The 23,471-nt window shown below is 42.4% G+C and overlaps 1 protein-coding gene across 1 annotated transcript in view; it reads right to left on the bottom strand.

Moving 5' to 3' along the window:
- The window catches only part of ADGRL3 (adhesion G protein-coupled receptor L3), a 958,921-nt gene that overhangs the window by 814,543 nt on the left and 120,907 nt on the right, over window positions 1-23,471 (bottom strand). The gene's annotated exons all lie outside the window — the stretch shown is intronic.

Raw genomic sequence — 23,471 nt, 5'->3', positions numbered from 1 at the left:
ATGTATCATGCTCATGGCAAAGCTAAGCTTCAAGTGTAATACCTGCAACCTGAAGAATGTGTTCAGAACAATGTAGTAGTGATTACTATGTGTACCACTTGTTGTCTATGGAGCTATAGCGGCAGCATTGTTCACGACTGACTCATTTAATCTGCCAACCTTATGATGTCTAATTCAAGAAGACCTCTGATCTTCTTAAGGAAGTGAATCTAGATTGTGTGAATCGCGCTCCAATTGTAGGCTCATGGAGGCTTACGCAAGTGGTACAACCACTGTGTCTGTTCCCCACTCTTACCAAGTTAGTCTATCTTAAAGACTCTTTAAAGCCCAAAAAGGACAATATCATATATAAAGTGTGAAGGGAAAATACATTGTTCAGTGTCAACCTGACATTTCACTGCTACTCTGTTAAAAAGTAAAATATTAATGTTTTTCAGCAAACATATTTGTCCCCACAGAAAAAGTTTTCAAACGATTTATTGTCAACTAACAACTGTCTTCCTTGTGATGCACCTGGAGAAGATTTCTAGCACAGTTCATGCTGTCATATAGAGTTGCATTGAAGTGATGTACAAGCTTATTATGCTGAATAACAAGAACACATTTATATTTGCAGTTCCTACATTGTATTAGTCAGATTTTGATATATTATTTTTGTTATATATTATTTATATAATCTATAATTTCAAGTTTATTGTAAATATTGCATGGCACTTTAATAAAAGATTAAAAAAAAGTAAAATATTGCACCCCTTTAGAGACTTTTCCTCCCACATCTTTAGAATAGTGTCCTAATTGTATTTGATACAGGAAAAAACGCTGCGTCTGCAGTTATGTAAACTGCTGTGACATCGCTGGCCCTCTCACTGTGTATGAATACACCAAACCACACAGTGCATGTCTGCAAAACAACTCTGCAAGCCTGTAAATCAAAACACTGTCTGATCAGTAAGAAACTTTTTTACAGTATTTTCATATTATTCAGCTCAGTAATACACTACCTTTGATATACAGTTTATATTTATGTCAACTAGTAACATAGAAATATAGAAACATAGAATTTGACGGCAGATAAGAACAGCTTGGCCCATCTAGTCTGCCAAATGTTTTATTAACCTATGGTAACCTTAAACCTTATTTGATCCCTTATTCTTTATAAGGATATTCTTATGTCTATCCCAAGCATGTTTAAACTGCTCTACTGTATTAGCCTCTACCACATCTGATGGGAGGCTATTCCACTTATCCACTACCCGTTCTGTGAAGTAGTATTGCTTTAAATTTCCTCTGAACCTACTTTCCTCCAGTTTCAGTGCATGTCTTCGTGTTTTAGTACTTCTCTTCCTTTGAAGAATGTTTCCCTCATGTACCTTGTTCAATCCTTTGATATATTTGAAAGCTTCTATCATGTCTCCCTTTCCCTTCTCTGCTCTAAACTATACATATTAAGTTATTTTAGTCTTTCCGGGTAAGTTTTGTGCTGTAGGCCATGCACCATTTTAGTTGCCCTTCTTTGTACAGTTACTAATGTATTTATATCCTTTTGGAGATATGGCCTCCAGAATTGAAAACTGTATTCTAGATGAGGCCGCATCAATGACGTATACAGTGGCATTATTACCTCTTTCTTTCTTTCTGCTACTGTTTCCTCTCCCTATGTAACCAAGCATCTGACTTGCCTTCCTCATTGCTTTGTTGCATTGCTTACCTGCCTTTAAGTGACCCGAAATAGTGACTCCTAGATCCCTTTCCTATTCAGTAGTTTCCATTATAGTGCAATTAATACTATATTTAGCCATTGGGTTTTTGAGACCCAAGTGCATGATTTTGCTTGACCCTTCCTCTAGTCTACCTAGATCATCAATCATTTGTTTTACTTTCTCCTTTATACCTGTGTAGACAAGTAGATAAAAACTGCTGGGCACTATGTGTATGTGACACTGCAGGGCATAATATGTAGGGCATAATATGAATGCAGGCACTGCTGGTCATGACCAGTATGAAGGTACAATGTGTATATGGGCACTATTGGTCACATTGTCTATGTGAGTAATGCTTTGGAAACTGTATTTTGGCAATGTGCACGTTAGCACAGTGTGGCACAAATGTACGCAGGGAATAGCCTGACGCAATGTGTGTGGGCGTAGAGGGCCTGATTCATCTTAGGATGTAAGTCCCACTGCATGCTGTATCTTGCGTGAAATTGCTCTAAACATGCTCAGTAACAAACCTTATGCCAGTGACGCAATTGTATTCATTTCATGTCCAAACACAAATAACATTGCCAACTGCCTACAACTTGAAGGATGGGATGGGCATACCAAGGTTGAGCGCATGCACATTCATCCAGTTCAAGCTCTCAGCAAATCTGAGGTATGTGTTTTTTAGCCGTATCACTTGTACCAGCTACAGAACAGGTGTAAGTACCGATTGATAGTGATGACTGACACATATTCATGCCAGAACATGTGTATACAAGTAAGATAAACTATACAAATACATTATGTACAGTACTCATGCAGAACATTAAGATGTATGTATTTCACATAAAAAAAAATGATTATAGATTATAGTTAAGAGTCGTTAATTTATTTTATATACATAATTTTTTTGGGCAATGGTTCTGATGGGACTTTATATTGCACATGCGTTGTGTCTGTCTGTATACGGCAAGTACCATATAGCCAGACTGAACTTATACCCATATTCAAATGAAAATGTTTCCTGAGATTCGCTTGTATGCAGGTGTACGTAAAAGTTGTGTTCGAAGGTGAATCAGGTCCACAATGATTAATTATAAGCACTGTTGGATATAGTGGGCCTGATTCACCAAGGGAGTATCTGCCGCTTTTATGCGTATCATGCGCAAAACCACACTGAGCATGCCCAAAACTGAATGCATGTACGCAAAACATTGAGTACCGAACTAATAAGTAGTCAAAGTACCTGCATATACAAATACCACTTACAACTCCCTACGTCTTTCGGAGTAAAAATAGGCGTGCGATGGGCGGACACTACTGTGAACTAATCAAAGTAGCCATTTACCTCTAGATACATATGATTCATACTCTGTTTTACGCAGCAATTTAAGTAAAAGCATGCGTAACACGTACCCCACCTTGCTGCATAAACACAACTGCAGATATCGTCATCTGATACCACAGGGGACCATACATCTGCATACACTTCTATCATTACAAAACATTATAAAAACTGGTTGATGCACACTTTAAATTGTTGGGAGTCTAGTGAAGGATTGTTTGTGTCAGTATAGAGTTATTTGTTTGAAAAAGTATGTTTTCTCTTTGTGTTAGACACTGCAAAATTATTATTTTTAAATCTAAATTGTATTTAATAATTTAGGTGCCATAATAACAATGCATCTCTAATTTCAAATGTAATGTACCTGTTGAATAGTTTCTCCTTTTTTTTTTTATTTAATTTGTGGGCTGGCTGTACTTATATATTTCTTTGGGTTGGGAGGGTTAAAGTTTTTTAAAGTAATGCTTGGTAAGATGCTTCTTATATGTCTCTTGTCACTTTCTTAGGTTGCATATTTATAAAAAAAAATTCTTCTTCTCCTTCCCCCCGAACAGATCAGCATAATTTGTGTTATTATTCTCCCAAAGCGGATTATTTGATTTGCCCTTTTTTGAAGTCCCCCATTTTTCTGTTTTGCGAGGTATGTTTCCTGTACTCCATATTCCTGTGTCTGTTTGTAGTTCTCTTTCTGTAAGTTGTCCGTAAGATGCTTTTGTGTCTCTTGACACTTTAACAGGTTACATATTTTTTTCAAAAACTTCTTCTTTTCTCATTCCCCACCCCCCCCCCTTACAAAATATCAAGAATGAGCCCTACTATGGACAAACTTGTTGTATGTTTTTACTCTTTATAGTCTACATGACAACTACAAAGGTTGCAAAGCATGTAGCAGTTTTTAATATTTCAACCTTCATCCATCTTTCTCACATATAGCCAATCCTTGAGTTGGAACAAATCATGTTCGAGCAGGAGGTGACTGCTCCTCAGGAGGATGACAAGCGTACACCGCTCCCAAACCAGCAACTGGCCCAACGTTGCCGGCCCAGCATAACTTCAGGGCACGTGTCAGCCTCTTTGGGATGTCAGATACTGAGGTGGTCCTTCACTATCGGCTCACTGCTCATGTCATCATGGACATGCTGTGCACTGTGCAGTGACCTAGAGTCAATACACCACATCCTGAGAGCAGTACCGCCATTGACCAACCTGTTGGCAGAACTGCACTTTTGTGCCACTGAGTAATTTATTCATCTGACACTCGATGAGGAGTCCCTTGTGTGCATAAAGCAGCAGTTTGCCACCCTGGCTGGCTTTACTCACGTCATAGGGGCAGTGGATGTGACATATGTAGCCTTGGTCCCATCGGGTGGGACTGCTGCCATCTTTTTGAATCGGAAGCATTTCCACTCGATAAATGTTCAGGCTATACGTGACCCTTCCCTCCTGATTCGAGACAAGCAGACTGACGCTACTGAATAGAATCCAGCCGCGAGGTCTATTTATAGTCTATGGGGAATGCCCATGACAGTACGGGAAATCCCCATGGACTATAAATAGGGTGGATTCTATTCAGTAGCGTCGGTCTGCTTGTACATTCTACAAGCAGAACTTGCGTCGTCTGTGAACTGGGTTTACTATTTTTCTCAAGCATGTTCCGGATTTGGATTAGAAATGTGGGACCCCTCCGGGCTGAAGAAAAGAAAACTGCAAGCAACAAGGGGGCCTTTTAGGCCAAGAAGAACAGAAGATATTTACAAGCAGGGACTTTGGAATTACAATTAATTTTGGACATGGTTTTCAAGCATTTTTGGATTAAAAGCTGCTGACGAAAGAAGAAGAATTCTGATTGGTAAGTATAATGAGGGTGTGTATTGTTTTTATTGGGGTTTTATTATTTTCATTAAAATTTAGTGGTTTAAAACAGGGTGTTTTTTTAACATTTTGTTTTGGAACTACAGGTCTCAGCCAGCCCTGGGTGATTCTCCAAGTGCCAGCATGCCCTGGCTGCCATGGGTATGCTGGTGCTTGTAGTTATACAAGCATCAGCATGTCCACACTGCTTATGGCAGCCCGGGCTGACTGAGACTTGTAGTTCCACAAAACAAAATGGCGTCTGTTTATTTTTTTACATTATTTTCAGCTTTATTACCCTACTATGAAGAGTCCTATTGCTTTCAGCACTGGGCTGGTAATTTCTAGAGGCTGGTGTGCCTAGTGCTGGTTAAGTGAAAATCGGAGGGACCCCACGCAAATTTTTTCCCCGATTTTCCCGTAACCAGCAGTACGCTGGCAGCACTAGGGTTAATAGTGGACTGGTGGGGGGACCCAATGCTTTTTTTTTATAACTTTTATCTATTTTTACACTTTTAACAGCTGTTGGACCCTCGGCTGTATAGACAGAGCAGTGTAACAGTGATGTGTTTACTAATCACGCAGGAAACACATGAGAGTTAGCTAAATACGAGAGTGTTTGACATTGCAGCAAATCACCAGAGATGACCAGTGATTTTTAAGATCAGAGCAGTTTAATACATCTGGCGACTTTGGGACTAAAATCGCGGGTTATCACCCGCAATTTGCAGCGATTTTAAAACACTGAGAAAATCGGACCTTGATACATTTACCCCAAAAGCTGTAAGAGGTCTGCCTCACCTGTCAATTTTTCAGACATGAACTAATTATGTGTTAATAATATCTCTGATTCAATATGTATTTATACAATTATACAATATGTATTTATACAATTATATACATAGCTACTCCATTACAGAAACTATGGTACAATTAATTATTTCATTTAATTTCCATGTGGGGAAAATGGATCCAGCCACAATTTTTTTTTACGTTTTGTTACTATTCTTATTCTCGTTGCACTTTAGGTCTATTAAGCCATAGAGTTTTGGGGTAGAACACTCCTATATAGTATTTATCTAAATGTGCTATCTATCACCAGCACCAATGATCTTATACTCTTCTTTGGTAAGAACCAATGATACCATCAGTGGGCGTGACTTTGGCATTTAAATGAATCCCGCTGGCAGGTGTATTTTTATTGCATATTGACTACTCCCTGAGGAAGCCCCATTGTGAGAGGGGAGAAACGCGTTGAAGGAATTATTACCTTTATACTATCACCACCATTACAACCATTCAACATTCTAGGAGGAGGAGGAAGGATCTTTTGACTCCTGGCTATAACGCTGAGTATCGGCACATATTGGCATGTCCCGCTTGTCTGGTAAGACAGAGAGCCGCACATCTGGAAACCAGTGAGGACTCTTGTCTCGTTCTGCGCATGTGCAACTACATAGGAGACTTGGAAATTTTCTTCCTGCATTGTACCTTTGTATATTATCGCCACCCGTCATAGGGGTATAAAGGAATAATGGTCTTTGGAACATAACTTTGGGCGCCCGGAGTTTCTTTTTAATATCTGGACTTGCACAGTTATGTGTTTGCTTTTAGCATTTATTACCTTCATTACACGACATTTACACCTATTACCCTTCTGCGTTTTTGAGATACGGTTTGACTATACCATCTGGGAATTTGTTGTATACCACACATACACTATACTTATTTTGTATACCTGAACCTTCATCTGCCATGAACTGGACCATATTAAGTGATGCCCCTTATACATGAGGATTGACGTTTTTCTAGACCATCAGATTGTATTCATTACCTGTATGCTCCACTTCACATCTAGCTATAAGTATACCATATGAGATTAAGATATTCAAATCAACTTTTTAACTATTTGAGGTATCACCTGTTAGTGGAGCATATGCACTTGATTAGTTTCATCTCATGCACCACCTAAGATGGAAATCCCAAGTGGGTTTATGTTTCCATTCAAGATATCCCTGTGTTCATTTTATTATTCCAGTTGGGATATTTTTATGGATTATTAAAGTAATTCTATCGTTTTCAAATAAGCATTGCATAGGCGATTGTATTGTGTTTCCAACGCACAAAGTAATTTATTTTAGCAGATGCAAAGTTTTAACAGTTCAATACATGATTATAATATAATACAGTACAGCCAATACCAAAAGATACATACATACCGCTGCGCTTGCATGCGCTTCGCTGCGCTCCCACTGGTACCGGTGGACAGTAGTTCACCCTTGAATACTGTGGTCAGAGAAGACTGAAGCTAGTGGGAGCGCAGCTATGATATATATACATTCAGTGTAACAGAGTGAACAATGCAGATGACGTGGCTTGCTTCTATAGGTCCAGACTTCAGGTGGGTCCAGGGTAAACAGGTCATAGGCTAGTTCAAACTAAAGAATCCAAAGGTGGGGGTCACCTCTCCAGGGGATGTGCTCCTTTCTTCCCGCCAAGACTCCAGTTACAACTAGTCTATTAGCATTTTATAGTCAGCATCATATTAAAGGTTTATTCCCTAACATCAATAACTAGAGTATGCACAGTGCGATCTCTTCGCCGAATGCACCAGACAGCTGCTGATGAATAGGGGATTAGAATGATATCAGACATGACACATTTCCTGTAACCTGAACCTTAAATAACACTGAGGTGTACATATAATCATAATATATAAAATATTAATAAACTAAATAATATCTGCTCATAAATCACTATAGAATGGATTCAATATGAATATGAATTATATAAATAGCTAAATGTTGTAATGCGAGTGTGTACGTGCGTATTTTACCGTGCGGTCGCAGTATGCCACGTGTAGCGTGGCATGCTGAGTGCAATCGACCAATAAAACAATGTTAACCAATATACTTTCATTCATCCAATTATACGAGTACGACAGGATATATGAGAATCTCTTTTAGAAGATCGTCCAGGACTCTGCCAGTTGTCTTTACAGTCCATTTGGAGTTGTTTTCATGGACAATTACCAATTTTTAAATATTTTTTTTATTTTTACATTTTTTATTCTTGATAATTGTTTTTGTCTTTGGTTCTGGCCAGACCTACAGGTTATATTTTTCATTATACCACTGTTTGTATTGATATTGTGGGGGAGCACGGTGATGCTCCTGTCCCTAGCAGTATGCCCCCTCCAGTGGTGAGTATAGTTGACCACAGTGACCTACATTTGACTGACCCTAGTCACCCCAACATAGACCCCCCTGCAGCATATCCTGAATTAGAAGATAGTGAGGGCTGCAGGGAAGAGTTCAGGGCAGCGCAGCTCTCTGATCCCTCACTGGAAAGCATGAGGCGCTAGGCTGGCGGCAGCCCTCCAGCAATGGAGGTGGGGAGTGTGACCTGGCATAAAGGGTTGTTTTACCGAGTAGGTAGGAAGGTAGATGGGTATAGACCAGTCCGGAAACAAGTTCAACTGGTGGTACCACGGGTCTTTGCGCGCAACTAATGTCAGTTGCTTATTAAATCCCTGTGACAGGACACCAGGGAAGAGACTGAACACTGAAGCGCCTGACACAGAACTTTTTCTGGCCGGGAATGTCGGCTGACGTCCGGGCCTACTGTAAGTTCCGTGATGTGTGTCAGCGTCTTCGGCGCCCCAGTGCTGGTGCTTCCCCCAGGTCCTTGCCAATAATTGGGGAACCTTTCAGTGAATGGCTTTGGACATAGTAGGTCTCCTGCCTGTGCCCAGTAAATCGGGGAAGAGATACGTCCTCACTGTGGTGGACTACGCTACCCGGTATTCAGAGGCTGTAGCTCTGTCCTCCATATAAGTTAGCGGATGCGCTGCTGGGAGTATTTAGCAGAGTAGGGTCCCCTAGTGAGATCCTAATCGATCAAGGGACACAGTTCATGAGTGAACTAGTAAAGTGTCTGTGGGCAAAGTGCGGAGTGCGGCAACTTCGTCCTGCCCCCTACCATCCCCAGACTAACGGACTGTAAGAATGGTTCAATGGCACTTTGAAGCACATGCTACGGGCATTTGTAACTTTGGAGGGGGGGACTGGGAGTGCTATCTGACACACCTCCTGTTTGCTTATCGGGAGGTGCCACAGGAGTCTACTGGTTTCTCCTCCTTTGAACTACTATATGTCCGCAGAGTCTGTGGGCCTCTTGACCTGTTCCGGGAGTCTTGGGAAGGGGAGCTACCCTCCCAGGATGTCTCTGTGGTGGAGTATGTGTAGAAGCTCAGAGATCGGTTAGAGAATCCCATGGGGCTAGTGCAGGCTAACCTAGAGGAAGCGCAGGCGAAACAAAAGACTTGGTATGATAAGGGCTCACGTGCCTGAGTGTTTGAAGTAGGGCAGAAGGTCCATGTTCTGATGCCCACGCGCCAGAACAAGCTCCAGGCTGCCTGGGCTGGACTGTACATGGTATCAAAACGCCTGAGTGACATCACTTATGTGGTGCCATTTGGTAGCGATGGTAGGTGGCAACAGACCTACCACGTAAATATGTTGAAGGCATACCACGAGCATGTGGAGTCGGTAGCAGCGATTTGCTGCTTACCGACTGAGGAACCAGGAAGTGACCCACTACCTGACTTCCTCGCGAATGCTAGAGAGGAAGGTGGTGTATAGGAAGTAAGCTGGGATGAGCAGTTGAGTACCCGCAAGAGGGAGCAGCTTGAGGCATTGCTGTGGCCCTTTGTGACTCAGTTCACTAGGAAGCTTGGTCGGACTTTCTTGGTGATGCACCACGTGGATACTGGTGAGTGCAGGCCAGTTAGGCAAACCGCTCAAGGAAAGTATATACAAGGAGGTACAGGAAATGCTTGAGCTAGGGTTGATCCAGCCTCATTCTGGATTCAGCAGCTGTGGTATGCAGTAGCAGTTTGCAGAGCTCCTGAGAACCAGTGATCCCTGGGACAACACCCAGGTAAAGATCCAGGATCCTGGAGAAGAAGAGGAGGGGAGTCCCCAGGCTCCAGGGCCTAATCCGGGCCCAGAAACCAGGAAGCAATTCTGTGGGGAGAAGGTGATGGCGAGTCCCTAGGATTTGGGGCCTAGCCCAGGCCAAAGAACCAGAAGTCAGCTCTGCAAAGAGATGGTGGAAAGTCTGCAGACCCCAAGGCCTATTCCATGCCCAAGAGCTAGAGGACAAGCTAGTGGGGAAGGGGTGAAGGAAAAGCCTCAGTTTCTAAGGCCTAACTTAGGCCCGAGTATTGAAGAGCAAGTCTCTGGGTAAGAGATGCAGGAAAGCTCCCAGGCTTCAGGGTCTAGTTCAGGCCCGAAAATCATAGGACAAAGTCCAGTCTGCTTTTCAACAGGTGACCCAAACTGTTCCAGTGGTGACCAGCAGGCAAAAGGAGGGTACTCCCTTGGTAGGGATCTGGCTATTAAAAATTAAGATAAGGATCCCAAGAACCCTGCAGAGGTTTTTGCAAAAGTGACAAAGATCCCCAGCATAAAGCAAATTGAGGAAGAAGACAAAGGTTCCTGTATTGTAACTTCATCTGGAAATAAGCAAGCTGTTGCCGACCCGGTAAGCTGCAATGTGGATGATAAAGGTACAGGAGAGGCAGTAATATTAAGCCAAATAAATGATTCAGCAGGAACAGGATCTGAACTGTCAGCTGTGGCTTATCAGGGGTTAAAAGTTGCCATGGACATGGAATTATCTGTTTCTGAATCCAGTGGTGCAAATCCTGCACTTTTGAAAGAGGAGATTCATCAACTGGAAAAGGAGGTATCTAAATTACGTCGCCAGATCAGTCTGAAAAAAAAGAAAAGGAACTGCGCATATAGCACAGATAGAGTGCTATACACAAAAGAAATAGAGGAAATGGAGCTGTCTCTAGCAAGCAAATTTGACCACATAAGTTCATTAGAGAAAACTTTAAATGCCGTGGTGTGTGACTACTTCACAGCTTGAAACATCAGTGTCTTTACCACTAAACATGCCGAATGTGATAACAGAGGACTCTAATGTAAATCCATTGTATGATTCTATCAGAGCTCTGGAGACGCACCAATGACAGGTGAGCAGGCGGTGGGTAGTGAGGAGGGGGGGTTGCAGGTTCAGTGGCTAAAGACTCAGCTGCATCAGCTCCCTCTGCCCAGACCTCTGTCCCAACGGTGGGACATCCGGTGCGCGATGAACCTGAGGTGGCGGATGGTGCAGGGGCGTGTGGTGCAATGTTGATGGAGGAACCAATGGTAACGGGGAGTGGTGTGCAGTGTGTATCTGGCAAAAGTAGTGTTCCGTTAGCAGTAGTGAGTGTGTTTCGGGACGGAGCGGCTACTTCCGGTTCCTCTGATACGTCACTTCCGATTGGCAGTAGTGTGTCAACATCTAATGTAATGTCTCCGCAGTCAGCCCCAGGTAAAGAAAGTTTATTAGATAAAACCACTTTGTCAGAAACACAAGCAGTTATTGTAGATTCTTTTTCAGTCCCATTAAAGTCTTGTAGAGGTCCAGTACGGCTATAGTTGCCATAGAAACCGCAGTCAACAGCATGCCAAATATGTTTGCATTTAAATGTATGGGTGACAAAAATAAACAATTAATTTGGCAGAGTAATACTGGTGAAGGTTCTGGTATTAAATTACCTGTGGTGAGATCAGCAGAGTAGTATAAGGATAAGAATGTTGTACCTCTAATTTCTACACCAACTATATCTACTTATGCTAGTGTTGTGACAGGTCAGGCAGGAGGCAGGGTAGGTGGTCCCCAACCAGGTGTGGGTTCTGGCCAACCTTTTAAAAGAAAAAATGTGGTGCAGTTAAGGTTTATGTGTAAAGATTTACCTCCACAAGCGAGACCTGAGTTTCTGGATTCTGTATTTGATAGTTTTGGGTTCAGACCGGAAGACCTCTTTGCACGGGGTCTCCAGAATATGATGTTAGCTTTCAAACATATCATGGATTACAAGCTTTTTGGCTTAAGTGGCCGAATTGTAAAGATTCTGATCCCTGGTGTAATTTTAGGGCAGTACCGATTACCAGACAAGAAAGGGTTAAAATCACTATATTAGTGAGAAATGAATCCATACCTGTTGCAGATTTGAATTTTTGGTTAAGGAGGTATGCAGATATTATAACATCTTTGGTAAAAGTTCCAGACCCGAGCCGCATGTCTGGGGTGGCGGGTGGTCTTCCACAGTGAAACTAAAGAGCACGGAGCCTGGCACTGCGCATATTTCATCCTCAGCCTTTACCGAGATCACATTCAATGTTTCTATCCTGGCCAGCCTAGGATGTGCCACCACTGTGGGGACTTTTGTCACCTTAGCATGAACTGTCCGGTGACTAAGTGTGGTCATTGTGGAGGCCTGGGGCATGAGGCGAGGTTGTGTAACATCATTAGGTTTATTCTGTGTGGTTTGGAAGGCCACCCTTTTAGCCGGTGTCCCCGGGCTTTCCATGATGAGGTCCCGGACAGTGAACTGGTTCGGGTTGTGGAGCAGGTTGAGATGGTGATAGATAGATCTGAAGCACCTGATCCTGTTCTTTCTGTGCCTGATCCGGTTCCATTGGTAAATCAGCAACCTAAGGTGCAGGAGGGGGAGCAGTTTGTTGTGCAAAAAAAGAGGGGGAAGTAAAAGAGCACAGGTAGGGAGGAGCTGGTACTGGCTAACAGGTTCTTAGTATTCTCCAGTGATGAAGAATCAGAAGGAGAGGTCATTAGGGATGAAGATGGTAGCTTAGTCCTGAAACCCAAGATAAACAAATGTAAAAAGAAGCAAAAGTCCTTAGTCCCTTGTGATCCAAAAGTCTTGTATATAAAACCAAAGGATAAGAGAAAGAACAGAGTGGTGGATTCTGTGGTCAGTAAACCAGGGAGAGATCTACTTAAAGCATTGACAGACAACAAAGCTAGTATTAGCCTTGTAGGTAATACTGGTCCCTATTCCCTCTCTCTTTGTTCACCTGCCCTTGAATCCACTAGTTTCCAGGGTCCCATTCCTTCCAAGGTTTAGCCTAGTCTGTTAGTTTCTACGGTGGAAGACCCATTGGCCCCTCCCATTCCCTTGGTTCCCCTTCCCCCTGGAACTTCTCAAATTTCTCCATCTATGTTTGGTACTAACCTGGTTTCTGTCAAAAGCAAGTTGGTAGTGGGTAATAATGTGGTACCAGGGGTTGGTATGGCTCCTGTGGGTGGGGTGGTGGGTGAAGGGGAAGGGGTGGATGTTGTGCTGTTAGAAAATGATAACATTCCACCTGGGGAAATTGTGAAAAGTTGAGGTTCCTCAGACAAGGATTCCATCAAACAAGTAAAGAAGAAGTAAGCAGGGTCCTACTTTCTATAACTCGGAAGGATGGCTTCCCAACAGATAAAGTTTGCCACCATTAATGTGGCATCTGTATTGTCTGAACGTGCTCGCTACATGGCCTTTGATTTTTTTCAGCACGGTTGAGGCTGATTTTTTATTTTTGCAAGAGACCAGAATAGGTCGTTTAGCTGACCTGCATAAGGCTAAGAGAGAGTGGAGGCGTGGGCCATCATACTGGTCTCTTTTGGCCGAGCTGTACGGTGGAGTGGCGGTCCTTTTTACCAATATGATAACTGTCCAACGAGTTATAGAACTCCAAGTAGGTAGATGTATGATTTTGGATCTCAATCTGAGAGGACACGACCTGAGATTGCTCAACATCTATGGTCTACAAACCAAATGGGAAAGGAAGTGTCTTTTCAGGGAGATAAAGCTATATCTTTTTTCGGCCCGGCACATAGTCTTTGGTGGTGACTTCAACACTATTATTAGGACCAAAGACAGGGAAGGTTCAAGGACTTCTCTGGGCTATGACTCCATTTTTCTAGTTAGTATGACGAGGCAGGCGGGTCTGGTGGATGTGCATATTCGACATTCTCCAGACCTCACGGGTTTCACTTATTATAGAGGTAGCTGGAGGTCTAGTATAGATAGATTTTTCGTTAAGGAGAACCCGAAAACTTTGGCTCCAGAGCTAAAGCTGGTAGAGTTTTCTGATCACGTTTACCTTAGTATATCCTTGAATACTTCTGGGACTCTTCAGAAAGGTAGGGGCCTTTGGCGCCTAAACGCTAAGCTTCTAGAGGAAGAGGTGATAAGACAGTCCTTTTGGGACTCCTTTGAATCCCAAGAGACACTTTTGGAGGCAGGTTGGAGTAGGTCAGAGTGGTGGGAGGTATTTAAAAAGAGGACCCGGAGTTTCTTCCGAGACCTGGTAGCTAGAAACAACTTGCTAAGAGAAAATACCTATTCGGCATTGAGAAGGAAACTTGGATTCCTGATCTCTGAACAGGGGAATGGTGGGGAAATCTCCAGAGTGAAGGCTCAGATGAGAGAGGTGCAATATGACCGGTTTTCTTCCTTGGTTTTGGAGAGGGACTACAGGAAATACCACTCACCCGACCCTTACTTGAACTGTAGGAAGTCGGCAGATATGAAAGATGTGTGGGGCCTGTACGATGCGAAGGGTATTCTCAGGGGGGGTAAGGAGGGCATCCTTGGTATTGTGCAGTCTTTCTACTCTGATCTCTTGTCTGAGAAATCACTAGACAGAGAGAAGATGGACCATTTCCTGAAGGAGACACCTGGTCTTGAGGATCTCAGCAGTTCGCTTGAGTCTTTGGGCAGCGATATAACGGTGGATGAAGTCAGAATGGCCATAGACGAGTAAAAAGAAATCTCCAGGCCCGGATGGCTTAACCTCTGAGTTTTTTAAGATCTTTGTGGACATTCTGGCTCCGCGCCTCATGGAGGTTTTGAATGAGAGCTTGGAGAGTGGCTTATTGCCTTCCTCCATGAGGGTTTCCTCGCTTATTTTGCTGTCCAAAGGGAAGGATCAGTCTCGTATTGAGAACTGGCGCCCCATAGCCCTTCTCAATACTGACAGAAAGATTTTGGCAAGGGTGCTTTTTTAAAGACTGATGCAGATCTCTGGTCAAATACTTTCCCCCTCACAGCATTGCACTGTGAAAGACTGAAGTACCTTCAGTGCTGTCCTGGGGGTCCGGGAGGCCATTGAGCGGTGTTGGGCTGAGAAGTGGGGAAAGTATCTTTTACCTCTGGATCAGTCGAAGGCCTTTGACAGGGTGGATCACGAGTACCTGTGGCCTCTACTTCTGAGGTATGGTCTTCCAATGCGGGTGGTGAATTGGCTTCGTACAATTTACAAACAGGCCGAGAGCTTCCCTCTTGTGAATGGTTGGGTAGGTCCATCCTTTGTGGTCAACTCTGGAGTAAGGCAGGGTTGCCCCCTGAGCCCCCTCTTGTATGTGTTTGCAATAGATACTTTCATTCGAAGGATTGAAGGCGGCTCGATAGGAGGGTTGATGTTGGGTCCGGAGTGTCCTTTGAAGGTGATGGCCTACGTGGATGATGTCACTGTCGTCTTGTCGAGTCCTGCGGAAGCAATAGAGGTAGCAACTCTGGTCTGCAGGTACTCCAAGGCCAGTGGCTCGAAAGTAAACCAGGAAAAGAGTGAAGTTTTCTGGATGGGGAGGAAGATTGTCAGTTTGACCTTCCAGGCAGCCTTCCCCGGGTCAGTAGCAAGATCAAAATTTTAGGAATTCAAATCGGACCTGGTGATTATGTCAAGCAAAACTGAAAGATATAACTAGAGGAAGCTTCTCGGAAAGTGGAGAGCTGGAGGAGGTGGAAGCTTTCTCTTAGGGAAAGAGTAGACCTTGTGACGACCTACCTGATCCCGGAGTGTCTGTACATTAGCTATGTGTGCCTTTTGTCACAGTCTTTATGGTCTAGGGTTTATGCAGTTTTCTTCCTTTTATTTTGGGGGAATAGGCTGACCTGATCAAGCCAACTGTGACCTACAGATCGAGGAGGGATGCTGGCCTGGGTATGGCTAACCCAGTGCTGTTCCTTCCAACACCTTTTTTAAAGTTGCACCTCAGTAGTCTCTTTCTTGAGACCACTCCTAAATGGGTAGGTGGTTTTAGGGTCTGGGTGCATCCCTTTCTTAATGTTTGGATGGAAGGTGGCAGGATGAGGACCTTCCAGGTCCGTCATGAGTATCTACCGACCTATGTGTCTTTGAGATTGAATGTGACAAGGCGTTGGGGCCTGGGGGCGGGGGAAGTCAGGAACTCCTCTAGGAGGGAGTGGGAGAGGAGAATCCGGCAATCTCACTTCTGGGCTCAGCTGTCACTGAGGGACTGCCCATGTGATGTGTTTTCAGAGGGTCTTTCCTTGGTTAATTCCGGGAGAGTTCCTCTGAGGTTTTGTGACATTGCCTGGCTCTCTTTCCATGGGAGACTCTATGTGAGAGGGAACCTGAGGTATAGAAGTGCCAATGATCATGGTTGTCCACGGGAGGAGTGTCAGGGGAAGGAGGAGACCATGAACCACTTCTTGCTTGAGTGCCCATATAACATAGAAATTTACAGGAGAGTCTCCATGACTTTGGGCATCCCTTGCCTTTCGGGGCTTAGTTACCCTGAATGGGTCTATGGTGCTTTCAAGGATAGGTGGCGGGATTTTGATTTTGGTACCCTTTTTTTAGTTATAGTTTAGTTATTAGATACTTCACTTGGAATGCTAGGTGTCAGGTTTCCATCAGACAAAAGCTCCTTCCCTGTAAAGTGGTGGTGGGTGACATTCTCCACGAGGTGTGGAAGTTAAGGGATATGGAGAAGCGTTGGATGAACAATACAAACTGGGTCAGACTCTGGTGGGTTCTGAGGTCTCCGTAATGGGGTCACAGTCGGGTTGCTTTCTCTGTCTAAGGCTTTCTATCCTTTTAACCCCTAGATTTTCTGAATCAAATCTAATTTTTCAAATATGGCTTTGCATATGTCTTGGTTACTTCTTCTTTGCTTGAGTTGGAAATGTTTGGTATAAGGGTTGTATAGGTTTGATATGTTGTTATGATTTGATTTCTGTTATTCATTTAATGTAGGCACCCTTTCTGTTTTATGTTATGTTTAACTGATTATTTATTATAGACATTAATCTGGACTTTTAAGGGGCATTTTCCCCTAATATATATTTATGTTTTAAGCTTTTGGTGCCGCACTTGGTTCAAATTGTTTATACAAGGTTGTAAGATTTAAATAAAAAATATTTCCAGCCATCACATAGTCCATGGGCGTCCACAGTTGTATTGGTTCCTAAGGAGGACAAAACAACGCGGTTTTCCGCAGACTACCGCCGATTGAACGAGGTGACCGTGTATGATGCCTATCCCCTGCCCAGAATTGACGAGTTAGCTGGAGCAAAGTATATTTCCCCCTTTGACTTGAGCAAGTGGTATTGGAAGATACCGCTGACCCCCGAGGCTCAGGGAGGGTCGGCATTCATCATCCCATTTGGCCTGTTCGAGTTTAAGTCCATGCCATTTGGAATAAAGAATGCGCCAGCCACCTTCCAGTCTGTGGTTGATTACCTGCTGGACGGGTGTAAAGGATTTGCTCAGGCGTACTTGGATGACATTGCCATTTTCAGTAACTCCTGGGAGGATTATCTGAAACATGTAGGGCAAGTGTTAGAGAAAATTCAGTGGGTAGGTCTGACCATCAGAGCAGCAAGTGTCAAATGTGGATGTCAGAGGTGCAGTACCTGGGTCATCATGTGGGGTGAAGTAGGGTTAAGCCAGAACCAGCGAAGGGAGAGGCAATCCAAGACTGGCCCCGGCCCACAACCCAAAGACAAGCACTGGCCTTCTTAGGGACCTCAGAGTACTAACGACGTTTCATCCCAAACTTTAGCACTGTAGCAAAGCCCCTGACAGATCTCACTAAGAAAAAACTCCCAAAGTAGTTGACTGGACACCCGCTTGCGAGCTGGCAATTCAGTCGTTAAAGGAAGCCCTGGTTCGAGCTCCAGTACTGTTGGCGCCTAACTATGACAAGGACGTTATTGCACAAACTGACGCGTCACAGTATGGACTAGGAGCAGTACTTAGCCAGGTGGGGCCAGATGGGCAGGAGCACCCTGTGGCCTATTTGAGCAGAAAATAGCTAAACCGGGAGGAGGGGTATGCCACAATTGAGAAGGAACGTTTGGCCATAGTTTGGGCAGTGAAAACACTTCAACCTTATTTGGATGACATTTTACAGTGGTGACTGATCATAATCCTTTAAAGTGGCTACAACACACCTCAGGGGAAAATGGCCCACACAAACACGGGGAGAACATACAAACTCCACACAGATAAGGCCATTGTTGAGAATCAAACTCATGACCCCAGTGCAGTGAGGCACAAGTGCTATGTTTGCAATGATATAAATGTGCACACTATGCTAATAATTTAAATATATTATTGAATAAGTTATTTTTAAGCGATCCAGATACTCCATTAAATCCACTCTGGAAACATCCACTCCTTCCTATGGGTTATACGACAGCTTTTGTACAACCTTGGATTTTTTAGGATTTGTTCAGCTTTCATCATATCATTGGCAAATTCACTCCAAATTCTTTTGTTAACATGTGCGAAAAATACAATCTTCCTCATCCCACTGCAGTTCTACTAAATTTGAATGAAATGCCTTTTACAAGCTCAGATAAAATCCTCAAAGCTTAGACTCCTGGGGGCATATTCAATTAGGTTTCTGGTGTATTACCGCGGAACCTGCGCAGTATTGATGGTAATACGGTACCGCAAAACCGAGGATTTTCCTACGCAACCCTATGGGGTGCGTACAAAAATCCACGCTATTGCGGTACCGTGGATTGACTTTGCGGCCCGTTCCTGCGCGTTCCCGCGGACCGGAAACCTAATTGAATATGCCCTTTAGGATCTGAATGTCTCGTTGAACCAAGATGAATGGACACTCATTCACCAAAATGTAGTAAAATTAACACAGCTATTAAAGAAAATACTTACAAAATGTATTCCCAATGGTATATGGTTCCCACCAAATTAAAGCTATCTACCTTCAAACATCCAATCTATGCTGAAAGAATTGTGAGCAAAATGGAACTTTTATACATATATGGTGAAACTGACCAATAATATCCTGGTTCTTGGATGAAGTATTACATTTGATCACTCAGATCACTAGTACAAAACTACCCAAAGACCCTTTGATTATACTTGTCTGTCACCCAGTCAGAGCAGTTGATAAGCTTTCTAATAAACTAACTTGCCATATATGTAATGCAGCCTAGCTCCAAATTGATAGCAATTTTAAAAAACTTCACAACCATTCATGAATGCTGTTATCAACAGAATATGGCATACAGTATCCATGGAATATATAACAAGCCTCTTACATGACACAGTAAAACATTTTAATAATGTTTAGGGTCCTTGTTAGCTCCAAAATCACAGCATTTTCCCTAGTATGATATAATTATCTTATTGGTATACACAAAAGAAAATAACATGCTCCACCCAATACAATCGCAGTCTCCTGGAATAATTCACAGAATTCTTCACTGTCCTCACTAGCTACAGAGACAATTAAAGTGTTACTTTCCCTCGCCCTTTCCCTTTCCTTCCCATCTTCTCTCCTCTATGTTTTTCTCCTCAATGATAAGCAAATTCTTTTTGTTTATATGTGTCCTTTTTGCCAGGATTTTTAAAATCTCAAGGCTGGCCTTGAGATTTTACATTTGCATGTGCATTTCTATGCATATTGGCTATTATAACCTGTATACATATTTATTATTTTGTAAGTTTTATTTGCTATGACCTGCATTCAGTTATATACTGCTGTTACAAATAAAAAGTCAGTAATTATAAAGAGGTACTAGGTTGTAGTTTAATGTAAAGTATTTTTGTTTCCTACCTTCACATGTTTCAGAGTATCAGCTAACCCATACAACATTTTGAAGATGCTTTTATTGTGTTAAATACCATGAAGTAGGTGAACTTGCACACATAAAGAAATATTAGCGTGTCTGCACTGTTTGTAGTTCGTTAATTTCCCTGTCTGGTAAACAAAGAGTTAATAAATGAAAACACATATTTTAAACACACAATACCAGAAAGTTCTTGAACAGTAATGTTTTCTTTTCACAAAACAGTCTACCACAAACTAATTTGCACTGTTGATTATAACTAGCAGATGATGTAACATCATCCCAGGGGACTAAAAACCAGTAGGGCTAATAAATCTTATCATTCTTATGGGATATTTAGTTCTAACAATGTCAAATTCAATCAATCCAATGGTTAAATACTTGAAATAGCAATTAGCAGTTGAACCATACAAAAAAAACACCAAAGACAATTTAATGGAAAAACTGATTCATAAGAAAAAAGGGAAGACTGAAAATAGTTTAAAATGAAAATCCTAACCTCTGTGTGTTCATAGGTTTGCTGAACACAGTTTGCAATGTTTAATATTCACACAGGATTCCTTAAAATTGCAACATGTAAAGCACTGTAAGTACATAGTTGCCTACTCTTCCGGAATGTCCGGGAGACTCCCGAATTTTTGTGAGTTCTCCCGGACTCCCGAGAGAGCAGGCATAAATCCCTGATCCAGCTGTCTCCATTGTTGAAGATGGGTGGGGGCAAGGCTGAATGCGGCATCATGGCCCCGCCCCCTGCTGCGATTGCCAAAATTGACGGGGCGAAGCCTAACGGTGCACCACATGTGGCCACGCCCCTTCGACGGACCCCCTCCCGGACAGCTGCCTTCAAAAGTAGGCAAGTATGTGTAAGTAGTAGGTGCTATGAGCTAGGAACTTCCAAATGCTCAGAAAGGAGCTGGCAGTTACTAGATATTAGGGGTATTATATATATAATTTAAATTAATAATTATTAATAAAAATGTATTTTTTTTATCAATAGATAGAAACTATTATGTAAAATTATTTCACACCTATTTTCTATTATTATAAAAAATTGTATAGTGATATACCGCTTCCCCCCCGACACCACAGCAAGTTGCACAACATCAGGCATAGCAAGGGTTGGGAACTGGGTGTGGTGTAATGACATTAAAACATCCCTCTTTCCTGTCTTGCTCAGCACAATATTATATAGTAAATTGTTATGCCCTTGCAGTCCATATGGCAGATATTGAGGCAGATATTGAATCTCACTCCCACCTCTGCCACTTATGTAAAATAGGTCTATCACCTATACATCAGGTATCCATTATGCATAGTCGCCTACTCTCCTGGAATGTCCGGGAGACTTCTGGATTTTTGGGAGTCCACCCGGACTTCCGAGAGAGCAGGGCAACCTCCCGAATCCTTTCCACTTAGTTAAGTGGTGGGGAGAAGCTTAGAACATGATTCACACATCATCATGGCCCCCTCCCTGCTGTTATAGGCCAAAAACTGTGTTGACAGTTTAGGAGGTGGGGCCAAATGACATGCATACCTGCCTCCTAAACAAAAAAATTGATATGTAGCTTATTAACTTACTGGGAACCAGTTATATCACTTAGTCTCTGTCTGATAAATATTCCTGAGGAGATATGAATACCAACGCACTAGGAAATCACTTACCTGGTCAATATAATTGAATATAATTCACAGAGTGCCCTCACTATTACATGCTCTTCTCTTACACTTTGCTCTTCAGTCTAAATATTCCTGAGGCCTGACTCATAGTAACAATGTACTTGTCGTGAACATAGAGAACTTAGTTATTTATAAGTGTTAATCCATCACATAACTGTGGGGAATAAGGTATAAATCATAACTGCAGTGTAAATGTTATATCAAATGAATCCAATGATAAGTTCAGCTACTAAAGTGTAAAATGTGAAGACAGAAAGTCTGTTGTATGCATATTTGCACATCCCAGTGTAAGAAGATAACCATGTCACCTGTAGCAGCTTCAAATAGCTCTTGCTGTGAGATATATCCTGACACAAGTTAGTTTTTGGACTCCTGAATAGACTTTGTGGGGCTGGTCATAGCTGGACATCCTTGCAGGCCTATACAGGTATATAGAAATATGAGCTTCAAAGGAAAATGTCTTCATAGTTCATATTTTGGGAAATCCGGGAGCCACTCCATACTGAGGAGCAGAAATCACACCAGGATTGTGAATGACAGGAACGGGTGGTATCCGGGAAAAGCTAAAATCACATATCTTTGGAAAAGGTATGTCACGTTGTCAAAATTTCTTCATGTTTGATATCAAAAGATGGACAAAGTCATAGGGGATTTATTAATAATAAAATTAGGTCCGTGTGACGCTCCACAGAAAAGTTATGTTGCATAGTAGAATTGGATATTAAATCAGGCAACATGCAAATGGTGGTTGAAAAAAGTATCACAGACATAACCCCTGGGGGCGAAGACAGGTGTGGAAGTGTCTTCAAAAAACTGAGACCATTTACAACAAATTGTCAAACTTTTTGGGAAATCAATTCACATTGATAAGCTGTCCATCTTCCTTGCCAATTTCCCATGGCATAGAGTATGCAATTCATGTAAGTGACACTCTGAAGTTAACCCCTTTTATTTTAAACTGTTTTGCTTGTGTATGTCAATCTATTAATTGTTTATTCATTATTTTTCTTTATATCTGAATGCCCTATACTTTTGTATATTAAATCTATAATTTAATAAGTGGCGTCCTTAATAAGTGGCGTCCTTAATACTCTAACGAATCGATTAGCATGTTAAGAAGAATATTGCTCGACCAAGTTAACCCTTTGAATGCCAGTGTGTGATTTGTTGACACATTTGCTTAACAAGCATAGGGTGTGCTTGCAATTACATTTGTGTAACAGTCTGGAGGTGTGAAGCGTTAACCATTTGTTTGCTGGTGTGGGTCTTGCTAGTTTGTGAGCATCTAGAAACCTTGTGTGCCAGAGTGGAAGGGACGCACGCAGGATTGTCAGGGTGGGGGTTTCTCCCCACCCCCTGACCCAAAAAAAACCAACAGCTCTGTTTCGGCCGCGGCTGCTGTATAGGACAGTGCCACTATGGTGGGCACTAAGTTAGCGCAGGGGTGGGACAGTATATTGGGGGTGCTAATGCCCATTTTAAATAGGTGGTGGCAAACCTGAAGTGTGTGGGGGTATGAGCGCTGTTTGTGGTGATTCAGTAGGTCTATAACCTGTGTGATAGGTAGAGAGAGACTGTGGGCTGGAATCATATATGACCACATACAGCAATAACCCCAAAGTTACGGCAGCTGGGAGCGTGTTTGTGACAGTACTACTGATTGTTGGTGGCTTCATAGGCTGCATTCTCATGAATATTAGCTATACTTGCCTAATTTTCATACTTGTCCTCTGAGTGATGCAGAGGGCAGGTTTGAAAGAAGAGCAGGGCGTAACTTGATGCACCATTTGTGTCAAGGGGGCAATTTGACAATGCTAATTGCATTTTCAAGATCCTAACAAACTCGGTGTTCACTGAGGTGGGTATGGCTCGATGATGCAATTTGTGTCTAGACATCACTTCCCTGACCACATTGCAGGCAGATTAGTGCACGTGTGGGATAATTCAACAATCAACTTCCTATTCAATGTTTTTTATCCAAATGAATAGATAATAATGGGCGCTTCTGTGTGATCACAAATGAGAAATGTATGTGTGTAAAAATATATATTTTTATATATATATATATATATATATATATATATATTGTGAAAGGACCTCTAGGATCCTCAGCAATAATGGTAAATAATGATATGTGAAGGAA

The sequence above is a fragment of the Mixophyes fleayi genome, chromosome 1 (genome assembly GCF_038048845.1).
Source record: "Mixophyes fleayi isolate aMixFle1 chromosome 1, aMixFle1.hap1, whole genome shotgun sequence".
NCBI lineage: Eukaryota > Metazoa > Chordata > Amphibia > Anura > Limnodynastidae > Mixophyes > Mixophyes fleayi.
The sequence above is the reverse complement of the archived record's forward strand: the minus strand, read 5'-3'. Positions and strand labels throughout refer to the sequence as shown.